The sequence below is a fragment of the Piliocolobus tephrosceles genome, chromosome 11, assembly GCF_002776525.5.
Source record: "Piliocolobus tephrosceles isolate RC106 chromosome 11, ASM277652v3, whole genome shotgun sequence".
NCBI classification, from domain to species: Eukaryota; Metazoa; Chordata; class Mammalia; order Primates; family Cercopithecidae; genus Piliocolobus; species Piliocolobus tephrosceles.
In genome coordinates, this window is record NC_045444.1 from 56407397 (window position 1) to 56419434 (window position 12038).

At 43.4% G+C, this 12038-nt stretch overlaps 1 protein-coding gene across 5 annotated transcripts in view; it reads left to right on the forward strand.

The window, feature by feature from the left end:
* The window catches only part of MYO3B (myosin IIIB), a 494519-nt gene that overhangs the window by 337915 nt on the left and 144566 nt on the right, over positions 1-12038 (forward strand). The gene's annotated exons all lie outside the window — the stretch shown is intronic.

Below are 12038 nucleotides of genomic sequence, written 5' to 3' on the forward strand. Positions count from 1 at the left end.
TGAACAAAACCCTTTCCCTCTTGGAGTCACATGTCCCTCATCTGTTAAATGAGAGCGCTCGTTAAAAAGGTCCAAAAGGTGCCTTCCCATTTTGGAATTCTCTAATTATATGCAAGACCTCTCTCTCAGCATCACCGAGGAGGAATCACTCAGGGTTTCCCAGCAAACTGAGTTTCCCAAATCCAGGCCTATATGCAGCTATCATGGTCCTCTGGGCCCCATGGCATGAGCACATGGTGGCTTCTGTGGCTCAGTGTGCCCTTGGCAGCCTGAGAGGTGTGAGCTCTGGTTTCTGACTCATCCGTCCCCACTCTGGCTCTTCAGTCACTCGGCTCTTCGGCAAATGGTGGTGTCCACTGTGGTTGCCAGCCTGGGCTCCCTCCCTCATTTGAAACTGCATATTCCTAATCAAGGCTCTGGAAGAAACAGTCCCCTGAGCTCCAGGAGCCACAAGAAGTTGGAGACAGAATGAGAGAAAGAGCCAGGCTGGTAGACTCAGCAGCAGAGAGAGAGATAGGATTTCACATACAGCTGAGCTTGAAGTAAACTCTTAAATAAAACAGCTGCAACCTTTTCAAAGAGGTCCCTGCCCAGAACCTGGCTCCAAGTAAACTTCTCAGAACTCTTAGACCACTGTAGAAGCCTGATGTCTTCATTCAAAACTAAAATAGTTGGGTGGAAAGGGTGCTATTAAAATGCAAATGTTAACTTTTAACACCATCCCCTAGGAATTCTAAGCTCTACAACTTCAAAGCCTCAGGAAGAGGGATGCAATTCTTGTTACAGCTTAAGAGAAAACTCAAAGCACATCATTTGTTCCCTACTTGCCTGCTTCCCAACACACACACACACACACACACACACACACACACACACACACAGTCTCTCATTAAACGAAGGTACCAAACTGATGGTACAAAGCCCAACATGCGTTTTAAAATTGAAACTTTCTTGAGCGTATTTATTGTTGATCCACTGAGTTCAGTATTAGGAATCATAAATCCAATTTTCCCTAAGTGAAAATCATCTTTAGAGTGCTCCCTGTTTTGCACTCTGTTCATGCCAAGTGAACGCTGCTGTAAAACAGAAATGGGTCTGCATCATCATCATACTATCAGGATAATGATAATTGTATTTTTTCAGTGGAGCACCTATGGGGTAGCTACCATGGAAGGATAATGTTGCTCAGCGGAACTATAAAAAACAGACTTCTTTAAGGGTGTCTCTCTTTTTTTTTTTTTTTTTTTTTAGCCTTGCAAGCACCCAGCGGAACTTTAGAGAACACATTTCTTTAAGGGCACCTCCTTTCTTAGCCTTGCGAGCGCCTCCCCTTTCTTAGCCTTGCAGCCAAAGTGTTCTTGCCTATCGAATGATGTTGAGAACTTCCATTAACTGAGTCTGCAGGGGCTTAGATGGGCATGAAGGTGGCACCAACACCACCTCTACCCTCTAAGAAGTGGTGTGGCAGCCAGAGCAAAGGCAGACAGCATCTGCCCTTCAGCCAACACCATGGACAGGAATTGGTATGCTGGTTTTGTGTTAGTGGTAAAGGTGCATGAATAGGGTAGCAATGTTTGCAATTTTATGGGCAGTTTACTTTTACTTGGGAATATTTTCCCTATCTTTACATTTGAAGGCATAATTGCATTTATCTAAGAAGCAAAGCAACTCATTCTGACTTTTCTGTTTGGGGTTATGATCTTCCCCAAACATAATCTCGTTACAAGCCTCTCTTCATCCCGTTAGGACATTTCCGAGTAGAACGAGACCCAGATACAGCAGCTCACCGCTTTAGAAGCCTGCAGGAAGTGGCTTAGGGATGTTATCATAGCACAACCATTTCCGGTTGTTTTCTTTTTTTTTTTTTTTTTTTTTTTTTGAGGCGGAGTCTTGCTCTGTTGCCCAGGCGGGAGTGCAGTGGCCGGATCTCAGCTCACTGCAAGCTCCGCCTCCCGGGTTTACGCCATTCTCCTGCCTCAGCCTCCCGAGTAGCTGGGACTACAGGCGCCCGCCACCTCGCCCAGCTAGTTTTTTGTATTTTTAGTAGAGACGGGGTTTCACTGTGTTAGCCAGGATGGTCTCGATCTCCTGACCTCGTGATCCGCCCGTCTCAGCCTCCCAAAGTGCTGGGATTACAGGCTTGAGCCACCGCGCCCGGCCTTGTTTTCTAAGGTTATTCTCTAATTTATTATTTTTTCAAATCATTTCATTGGAAATTTAGATTCTGTGGAATGTATTTGTATTTCTAGTTCTGGCCCATAGTATTTTCTTAAGTGGTGTTGCTAAGATTACAAAGATATGTTATATATTTTTAAAAGAGCAGCCCTTGAAATTTAGGAAGCGTTTGGCCTACATGTTGCTACAGAGCAGCGCATATTGAAATTTGTTTTCCTTTCATCTCCTTCCCAATAAAAGCAGCCGTGCGGCTTATCCCTTTAGCTTCCTCAGAACTTCCTTTCAGAATTCCCGATCTATTACGGCACATTCACATACCAGAAACAAGATGCCTTTTCATGCTGTCAACCTTTTTCATCTGAAATGTAAATTAATTCTTGCTGGTATGCCTTGACAGAGATCAAAGTCAGGGAATTAACCTTCCCGGGCTTTCTCCTCCTAAGGACTGGGCGGCCACCATTAGGAACTCTGTGTCCTTGTTATCAGGCCCTCCTCCAGGCAGCCCTCAGTCTAGGAGCCACCATTTCAAAGGCTCAGAGTCCTTGGTAAATGTCCTCATCATTACTTTAAACTGAGTGAGAAATGATCTGCCTGGCCAATTATTGAGAGATAGGCCTGCTCATTTTTAATCGTGGGCCCTTCACTCAGATTCCAGGAGCAGGTTTAAGTGGTTCTGACAGCCAGTGGTCTTGGTGTGATCGAGGGAGGGACAGGGCTCCAGACTGGAAACCTCTCCCCCCACTCAGTGGGTCATTTCTTGCCTGTCAGTCTTTGAGGTAGGCCACATTTGCATTTTCAAAATAAACAGATGCCTTTCAAATACATGAGCTGGTGGTCTAGAGATCTCTGTGGGCCCAAACAGTTCACCAGCCAGTAATCAAATGCTGGAAGAGAAAACAAACGGAAAAAAATACCCTGGGTACACAAGGATACATTTCCTATGTGTATAACACTGCACAGTCAGTAAAGAGCCTTTATGAGATGTAGGGGGGAGAGGGGAGAGGAAGAGAGAGTATAGGAGCCTGAGCAAAGGTATTGTCCGTCAGTTTCTTTTCTGGGGGGCTGGGGGAGGCAGGAAGCAACTTTGAATGTCACCTTGGCAAGAAGTGGCGTGTTTCATTGTTTTTAGTATTGGCTAATAATTCTGACACTGGGTTCTTGCCACAGGAAAACACATTCCTTTAAATGCCAAAGAATTAAAATACATACTTTGTTAAAATCTGAAAAAAATATACATATTAGTGTTCAAATAGATGGTGTATTCTAAGTAAAAACTAACAGTGACATTGATTCCATTACTAATCTATTATGTTTTTAAATTACCTTATGTTTCAGAAATTGGACCTAACTACATTTATTCAACCAAAAAATGCTTACATTCCTCAGTGAAAATTATCAAAACAAACAAACGGGGGAAATTTTTAAAAGTTCTACATATAACATCTCATTCATTAATTTTTCTAAAGCATTGGCTTTCAAACTGCCCCTCTAATTCAGGATCTGTGTTTTAGATGAGAGAAAAATTGTGGGCCTCCCTCTCTCAAAGGGGAAATGCCCTTTTGAATAGGTAACAGTGTAGCCCTAGGGGCTGGAAGCCTCTCCCAGGAGGAGTGGTCTTCCAGCACTTCACTGCTACACACACACACACACACACACACACACACAGGAGTCGGAAGAGCCACTAGTTTTCAGGAAGTTTTCATCTAATTGCTTCAGTGCTGTGGAAATTGTTGTTTTCTCTTTCTCTCTGTTCTTGGATCAGCTTCCTACATACTCCCCTCCTTGGCCCTGCCAACCACACAGATGTTATCAGAAGATAACAATAGCTCTAACAGTGGTGGCCATTTCTCCTCTGATGCTCTTTGGGGAGAGTGCTTTTCCCAGCATCAGCAGGGACTCTAACGAGGCTGGCAGGGTGCCTTCCTTGAGCCTGTGAACAGGCATTTTAAGCCACTGCAGCTGGGAACCACTGGGCACATCATGGGATGCGTGCAGAGCAGAATTGCTTTAAATGCTGCTACCAGAAGAGAAAGCAAACATCATATCCAGACAGCCTGACCCTACATTGTAACAGAACCAAGTTTTTGGTGTTTAAAACTGCCTGAACTTTTAAACTCTTTCAGTGCAAAGTTTTCTCGTAGTCTTTTCAAAAGACTATTTAAAAGGCTCTTTCCTTTAGCATTGTCAGTCGGTTGGCAATGAGTAGGTGGTTGTAATTTCCTAGAACTAAATTTCCAGATACAGCCCTACGTGTGCAGGACAACTATATTTAAACTGGGATATTTCTTTCATTCACTTACTTAACTATTTTTTGTTAAGCACCTACTTTATGCTGGGGCTCCCATGGTAAACAATGAGATTTAATTTGGGGCTTCAAATTCTCCGACTCCAATACAGAGTGCTCTAAAATATGCTTTTCTTCAAAGTCATGCTGTTTGAATAAATCAAGTACTCTATATTTTGCCAACACTCATTGGAAAGGAGTTCTGTAAAATCTAAAACAATACAAAGAGTGCAAATTATTACAAAACACAGCCAAGGGTATACATTGAAATGACCCATGCTTCTTGAAGGTAAAAATGACTGTAGTAGATATTTTTCATCCTGCTAAAGCCGTACATAAGTAGATTGTTGATCTCAAGCCAAACAGGAGGGGGAATGTAAGTCAATGCACCATTGAGAGAAAAGGTTCATTTTGAACAAACAGAAGGAAAACAAGCACGCCCTCTGTCACTCTTTTGTGTGTCTCTATTTGTAGTTCTACCTCTATTTCACTTGTTCTTCACTCATTTCATTTCTATTTCTTAGATCCCTGGTCATTTCACACAAAAGCTTAATTCTTCAAAGTGACAGTCTGTATCATAGGAAGCACAGGTCTGAAAGAAGACAAGATCCAAACTCTTCTTGGCCACAGGGCAGGAGGCAGCTGCCTCTCTTTTCCTGGTGTTTTCCATATCCACATATCCACAGAATAGCAATGAAACATCTGGGGGAAATAATTTACCTGGTGAACCTGAGCTTAAGATGCACTGTGAACTGCAAACTAGCCCTCCTTATCCCCCTACACCCCCATCTTCTAAACCGTTGTTTAACACAGGACAGGATGCCCTTTAGTCCTAGACGAGAGGTCCTGCTCACTGCTCACTTCACTCTCATGCTATCTTGGTTTCCCTAGCTCTCCCATACTTGAGAAACTGGGGCTGATTTCTCTCTTTCTCTCTTTCTTTCTTTCCTTTCTTTCCTTTTCTTTCTTTTCTTTCTTTTCTTTCTTTCCCTCACTCTATCACCCAGGCTGGAGTGCAATGGCGCATTCTCAGCTCACTGGAGCCTCCCGCTCCCAAGTTCAAGGGATTCTCCTGCCTCAGCCTCCCAAGTAGCTGGGATTACAGGCACACACCACCACACCCAGCTCTTTCATTAGTAGAAATTGGGTCTCACCATGTTGGTCAGGCTGGTCTCGAACTCCTGACCTCAAGTGATCCACACGCCTCGGCCTCCCAGAGTGCTGGGATTACAGGCATGAACTACTGTGCCTGGCCTGGGGCTGATTTCTGACAGCTGCAGGCTTAACATGTCTTGTAGGGGGAAATGTCTAGGGGGCAAGCATTGTGATTTACTTTAGGAAAACATGCCTTGTGTATGACAAGGCTTAGAGCAAGTGGTGTAGTGCAGAGAGAGGATGGCCTGTGGCTTCGAGGTTTCTGACAAGAAATGAGCTCTGCCAAATCTCTCTTTGGCACAAACGATATAATTTTTGTCATGGCATAGTTTGGAATGCACAGGAATCTCCTTTGCTATGGAATAAAATTATTGCCCGTGCTAGGATTAAATAAGCCAGAGGGCAGAATACTGTTTACCTAATACACAGAGAGGAAGCTGCAAAGTCATTGTGGGCTTGAGGTCTACTTGTGCCCAATATCATATTGGCACGGCACACATCTGCTTAAGATGAGGTACCCTAGGACTCGATATTATAACTTCAGAGCACACCAGTGGTTAGAGCCTCTAATTTGGATCAGTTTTCTCCATTATGAACCTTGTTGAGCGCTCCAGACTCTGGCTGCAAAGAAGTGGTGCCTGAAAAGGTATCTTTGCCACCTCAACACAGAATGAAACATTTTTATGATCAATCACACACTTGAGCTGCCTTTACTCTATGTCTTTAAAAAAATTTCATGTAGAATTGTAGAATATGTTATCACATTTTATAACTTTTATTCGCTGTCTAGACTGTAACTACACAATAGTAAAGAAACATTTAGGGGAAAACTAACTGGGCTATGGCAAGAATGATCATACTATTTTTCTTCAAAAGACTCTTGGAAATAGAAAGGCAGGCTTTGTTTTACCTCTTAACAGATGAACCAGGAGTACAGAGAGTTAAATAAGTTGTATCTCTCCTTATGTGTTCTGCAAGTGTTTTTTGTTTATTTGTTTGTTTGTTTGTTTGTTTTTGAGAAGGAGTCTCTCTCTGTCGCCCAGGCTGGAGTGCAGTGGCACAATCTTGGCTCACTGCAAACTCCGCTTCCCAGGTTCATGCCGTTCTCCTGCCTCAGCCTCCTGAGTAACTGGGACTACAGGCGCCCGCCACCAGGCCCGGCTAATTTTTTTTTTTTTTTTTTTTTTTGAGACGGAGTCTCACTCTGTTGCCGGGGCTGGAGTGCAGTGGCCGGATCTCAGCTCGCTGCAAGCTCCGCTTCCCGGGTTTACGCCATTCTCCTGCCTCAGCCTCCGGAGTAGCTGGGACTACAGGCGCCCACCACCTCGCCCGGCTAGACTTTTTTTTTGTATTTTTTAGTAGAGACGGGGTTTCACCGTGTTAGCCAGGATGGTCTCGATCTCCTGACCTCGTGATCCGCCCGTCTCGGCCTCCCAAAGTGCTGGGATTACAGGCTTGAGCCACCGCGCCCGGCCATTTTTTTGTATTTTTATGAGAGACAGGGTTTCACTGTGTTAGCCAGGATGGTCTCGATCTCCTGACCTCATGATCTGCCCGTCTCGGCCTCCCAAAGTGCTGGGATTACAGGCGGGAGCCACCGCGCCCGGCGTGTTCTTCAAATTTAAGCACTGGCTTCAGAAGAGCCCTCTTCAGAGCCTTCACTCAGTGCTCTTTCCAGTAGACCATGCCCTGCTCTTGGTTTCCATCTTGAATATGGCACATTGGACATAAGGTACCAGTCAAAGCTTTGGAAAGAGTTAAAATACTGTCCTAGGCATATGGAGTTTAGAGTCAAATAATGAACTTTAAATGATGGCTATGCTGCCATTTGCCATGTGGTTTGGGGAAAATTACTTAACTTCTGAGCCTTAGTTTCCTCAGCTGTAAAATGGGACTCATTAAGGCCTAATACTCAGGACTGCTATGAAGATCATAGCAGGTATATATGCAAAGCATCCTGCACAGTACCTGGCAAATGGTACATATTCACTAAATGAAATGTTACTTCCCTCTCTGTACTCCCTTCCTAAATGTGAACTATATAGGGGGGGAAAAAAAAAGTCTGTGAAATACTCTTCTATGGAGGACATAATAATGCTATAACTTCAGGCTGGGCACAGTGGCTCAAGCAGGTAATCTCAGCGCTTTGGGAGGCTGAGGCCGGTGGATCACTTGAGGTCAGGAGTTTGAGACCAGCCTGGCCAACATGCAAAATCCTGTCTCTACTAAAAACACAAAAATTAGCTGGGCATGGTGACTCATGCCTGTAATCCCAGGTACTTGGGAGGCTGAGCGGGGAGGATTGCATGAACCCGGGAGGTGGAGGTTGCAGTGAGCCAAGATTGCACCAGTGCACTCCAATCTGGGTGACATGGTGAGACCCCCATCTCAAAAAAACAAAAACAAAATGCTGTAACTTCAAAAAGATGAAACAATTTGTTTCAGTTTTGGAGAAAAATAGTACCTGTCAAATCTCAAATTCGATTACAGTAAAATCTTCATAAAAAGAATTTTCCGCCGGGCGCGGTGGCTCAAGCCTGTAATCCCAGCACTTTGGGAGGCCGAGACGGGCGGATCACGAGGTCAGGAGATCGAGACCATCCTGGCTAACACGGTGAAACCCCGTCTCTACTAAAAATACAAAAAAACTAGCCGGGCGAGGTGGCGGGCGCCTGTAGTCCCAGCTACTCCGGAGGCTGAGGCAGGAGAATGGCATAAACCCGGGAGGCGGAGCTTGCAGTGAGCCGAGATCATGCCACTGCTCTCCAGCCTGGGTGACAGAACGAGACTCCATCTTGGAAAAATAAATAAATAAATAAAGAATTTTCCAAGTCTTAACTTATGTCTTGTTTATTTGACAGGGAAAAAATAGAATACAACAATAAATAACATGTAAGAGATTTCAAGTGGTTTTGTTTTGTTTTTGCAAAGAGCTGTGCTCCATTCGTACTGAAAGCTTAATTCATTTGTGTATATAAAATTTTCAGGAACCTCAATATTGTTAAGACTTAGGTGTTGTGCTCCTTACATAATTTTTCCCCTCACTAGTTTGAGGCCCTTTCGCAACTTGTTCTGAAAGATAGCAAGTTCCCTTGTCACCCTGCTTCTGTAAAGCCAGAAATTCTAAAATCTAGGAGCTAAATATCACCCAGATTTGTTGCCTTCTGGTGTGGAAAGTAAGTTGCCTTTCAGATGTCTGAAGAGTTGGAAGATCTTGGTGAACCTATCATGTTTAACCCACAGTGACGGGTGATTGGCAGCGTAACAGCTGAGCGACAGCCGTTTGGCCAGGAGTTCAAACCTCAACACGATGAGCCATAGCAGGATCACGGTTTGATTTGCTGTGGCCATGAAGCCTGAATCACCAAATACAGACACAGAGGCAAGGGTGACAGCTGGTAGCCATTCTCGTCAATAAAGTTGTGACGGTTGAGATGTACAAGTAACTAGAGCCTGCTAATTTCATAGACTTTGAGCCAAGTGCTTAGTGTCAAAACCAGCTATGGTCAATGATGCAAATAGTTGTGAAAAGTCCTTCATCAACAGCAAGGCTCTCCCCATCAGACTCTTTCCTCCTGATGGGTTAGAAGCAGACTGGATCCTGCTTTCTAGGAATAGATCCAGTTTGAAGAAAAGGAGGCCTTATTTTTAAAAATTCTAGTAACTTCTTAAAAGTCAAATTTATTAAGTATAATTTACATACAGTAAAATTCAGTTTGAGAAGACTGGATCCCCTCCACAATCAAGAAAAAGAACATTTCCAAAAAGTTTCCTTATGCCCTTCATGACGTCCACCCCCACTCACCCTCAATCCCTGATAACCACTAATGGATTTTCTGTCCTATAGTCTTGCCTCTTCCTGAGTCTTGTCCTTATAGTCTTGACTCTGTAAATGGAGTCATACAGTGTGAAACTTTTGAGTCTGGCTTTTTTCACTTAGCATAATGCTTCTGAGATTCATCTGCATGTTGCATTTTTTAGTAGTTCATTTATTTTCATTGCTGAGCAGAATTTCAGTGTATGGATGTACCACAATTTTATTCATTTACCAGCAGAAGGACATTTGGATTGTTTCCAGTTCTTGGTGATTATGAATAAAGGTCTTATAAACATTTAGAGCATTTTCCTTTTAAGCAAAATGTATAGGAAAGTAAATAACTTTGCTTCACAGGAAACTAGAACTGTAGGGGCAGGAATGATCCCAGAAGTGGGAGTTGTTTTCTTTTTGATTAGCTGACAGATATGGTTATTTTATACTTTTGCATAGCAATTTATAGTCTATTCAAAGCACTTGCACACACCTTACTTCCCATAATTATCATTATAGTAACCCTGAGAAGTAGGCTAGGAATCTTGCTTCATTTTACCGGTGGAAGCTAGGAAATCTCCTATAATCCAGACTTCCTAATCCTTATTTGCTGTCCTTCCTTCCAAACGTTTTCTCAACATCCTGTCTCTGCAGAACATTCTGCTAGGTTCTTTTGGGGTACCCACAAAAATTTTTTTCCCATCAAGACGGAGCAGTCTTACATAGAATCAAACTGAATCCCCTGACCCAGGCGTGAGAGGAATACAAAACTGAGCCACTTAACACAGCCGCAAGAAGCAAACAGTCTGTAAGCTACCAGAAGCAGGCAGGACATAAATTTTAAGAAAGAAAGCCTGAAGTTGGTGGGAGTCAGAAGAGAATGGATTGACAGTCCCTAGATGATCAGAAAAAAGGGGAATTCCCCAGACAATGCTGTTCCAGGACAAGCAAGAAACTGATTTCGAGGATAATGGAAAACTTCCCGCCTTGGCTTCCAGGTTGGGGAAAACAGTTACCAGGCAAGATTTTCTTTGAACTCAGTCAAAGTTTAACTGGGATAATGACTGGAATTAAGTACTGGATAATCAAAGTGGAAAATGCTTTCAGAGGCCTGAAATTGCTAGACTTGTTTTGTGTGGTAGAGATGGAGGCCAGGATTTCTTATGGGCTGTAGAAAAAAAAAAAATGTGTCAATGAGATTCTGTTCTTTAAGAATCCAACTTTCTTGGTGCTGCTTTTGGTGGCATTTGCCTGTCAGACCTCCCACAAGTTGGCCTCTTTATCCTTTATATTCTGATAAGATGGCTGATGACCAGCTGTCAGTCCAAGCCAGAAACCACACTGGCTCCTTGTAAAATCTGCCAGCAGCAGTTAGGAGGGGAAGCCTGGGCTTTTGTGCCTCATCCATATGTGCCTTCTCTGCCAGATACAGTGGGTGCCCTTTGCCAGGCCCATTATGAGGGCAGGAACGTTTACCCAGCCTAGATCACCAACCAGGAAACCTACCAGGACAGTGTTTCTGTGAAAAAATGCCTGATCTGTCCTTTGGGTGGATCACTAAATGGCAGGCCAGGCCAGAGCCTCTTTCTGCAGCAGCTAATCTGTGGGACCATTAGAGGCCCAAGCACATGAAAGAATGTACAAAGGTCTGATTTTTTTACTTTCATTTATAAAGGGGAAAAAAAGGAGAATAGGGATTATTATTTCTAAATGTTTAAATAAATGACCTGCATCATGTAATATTTAGGAGTTCAGACATTAGGAAAAAATTTTGTGCTTGGGTTCAAATCCTGGCTCTGCCACTCTACAGCTGTGGGACTTTGGGCAAGTCATTTAACCTCCCCTTGTCTCAATTTCCTCAGCTGTAAAATGGGAATAAAGTAGTCACTCTCTTTTAGGGTTACTATGAGGATTAAATGAGTTAATGTCTGTAAAGGACTGAGAACAATGCATAGAACATAATAATCCCTATGTATGATAATGTTTGTTAAATAAAAATAATGGAGCTTTTCTTACCTCTTCCCACCCAATTTTCCCCCGCACCACCCAGCCAAATCAAGCTGAAAGTACGTACCTTTCAGCTTGATCTTTTCCTTCTGTTTCTTCTAATTTCCATCCTTAACATCTGTCATGCTACTCCCCAACCCCAAAATTAGATTCCTAGGGCTGCCATAACAAATTACCACAAACTATGCAGCTGAAAACAACAGAAACTTATTCTGTCACACTTCTGGAGGCTAGAAGTCCATCAAGGTATCAGCAATGTTGGTTTCTACTGGAGGTTCTGAGGGAGAGACTGTTCCAAGTCTCTCTCCAGTCTCCTCTTGGTTCCTGGCAATCCTTGGCCTTCCGTGGTTTGTAGACCCATCAGTCCACTCTCAGTTTCCATTGTCGTATGCCTTCTCCCTGAGTCTCTCTGTATCTTTACATGGCCTGTCTGTAAGGACGCCAGTCATTGGCTTCAGGACCCACCTTCATCCAACATGACCTCATTTTTAATTAACTACATCTGCAAACACTCTGTTTCCAAGTAAGGTCACATTCTGAGGTTCTGAATAGACATGAATTGTGGGATATCACTAGTCAAATACTAGTGATACACCCCCCTTAAAAGTT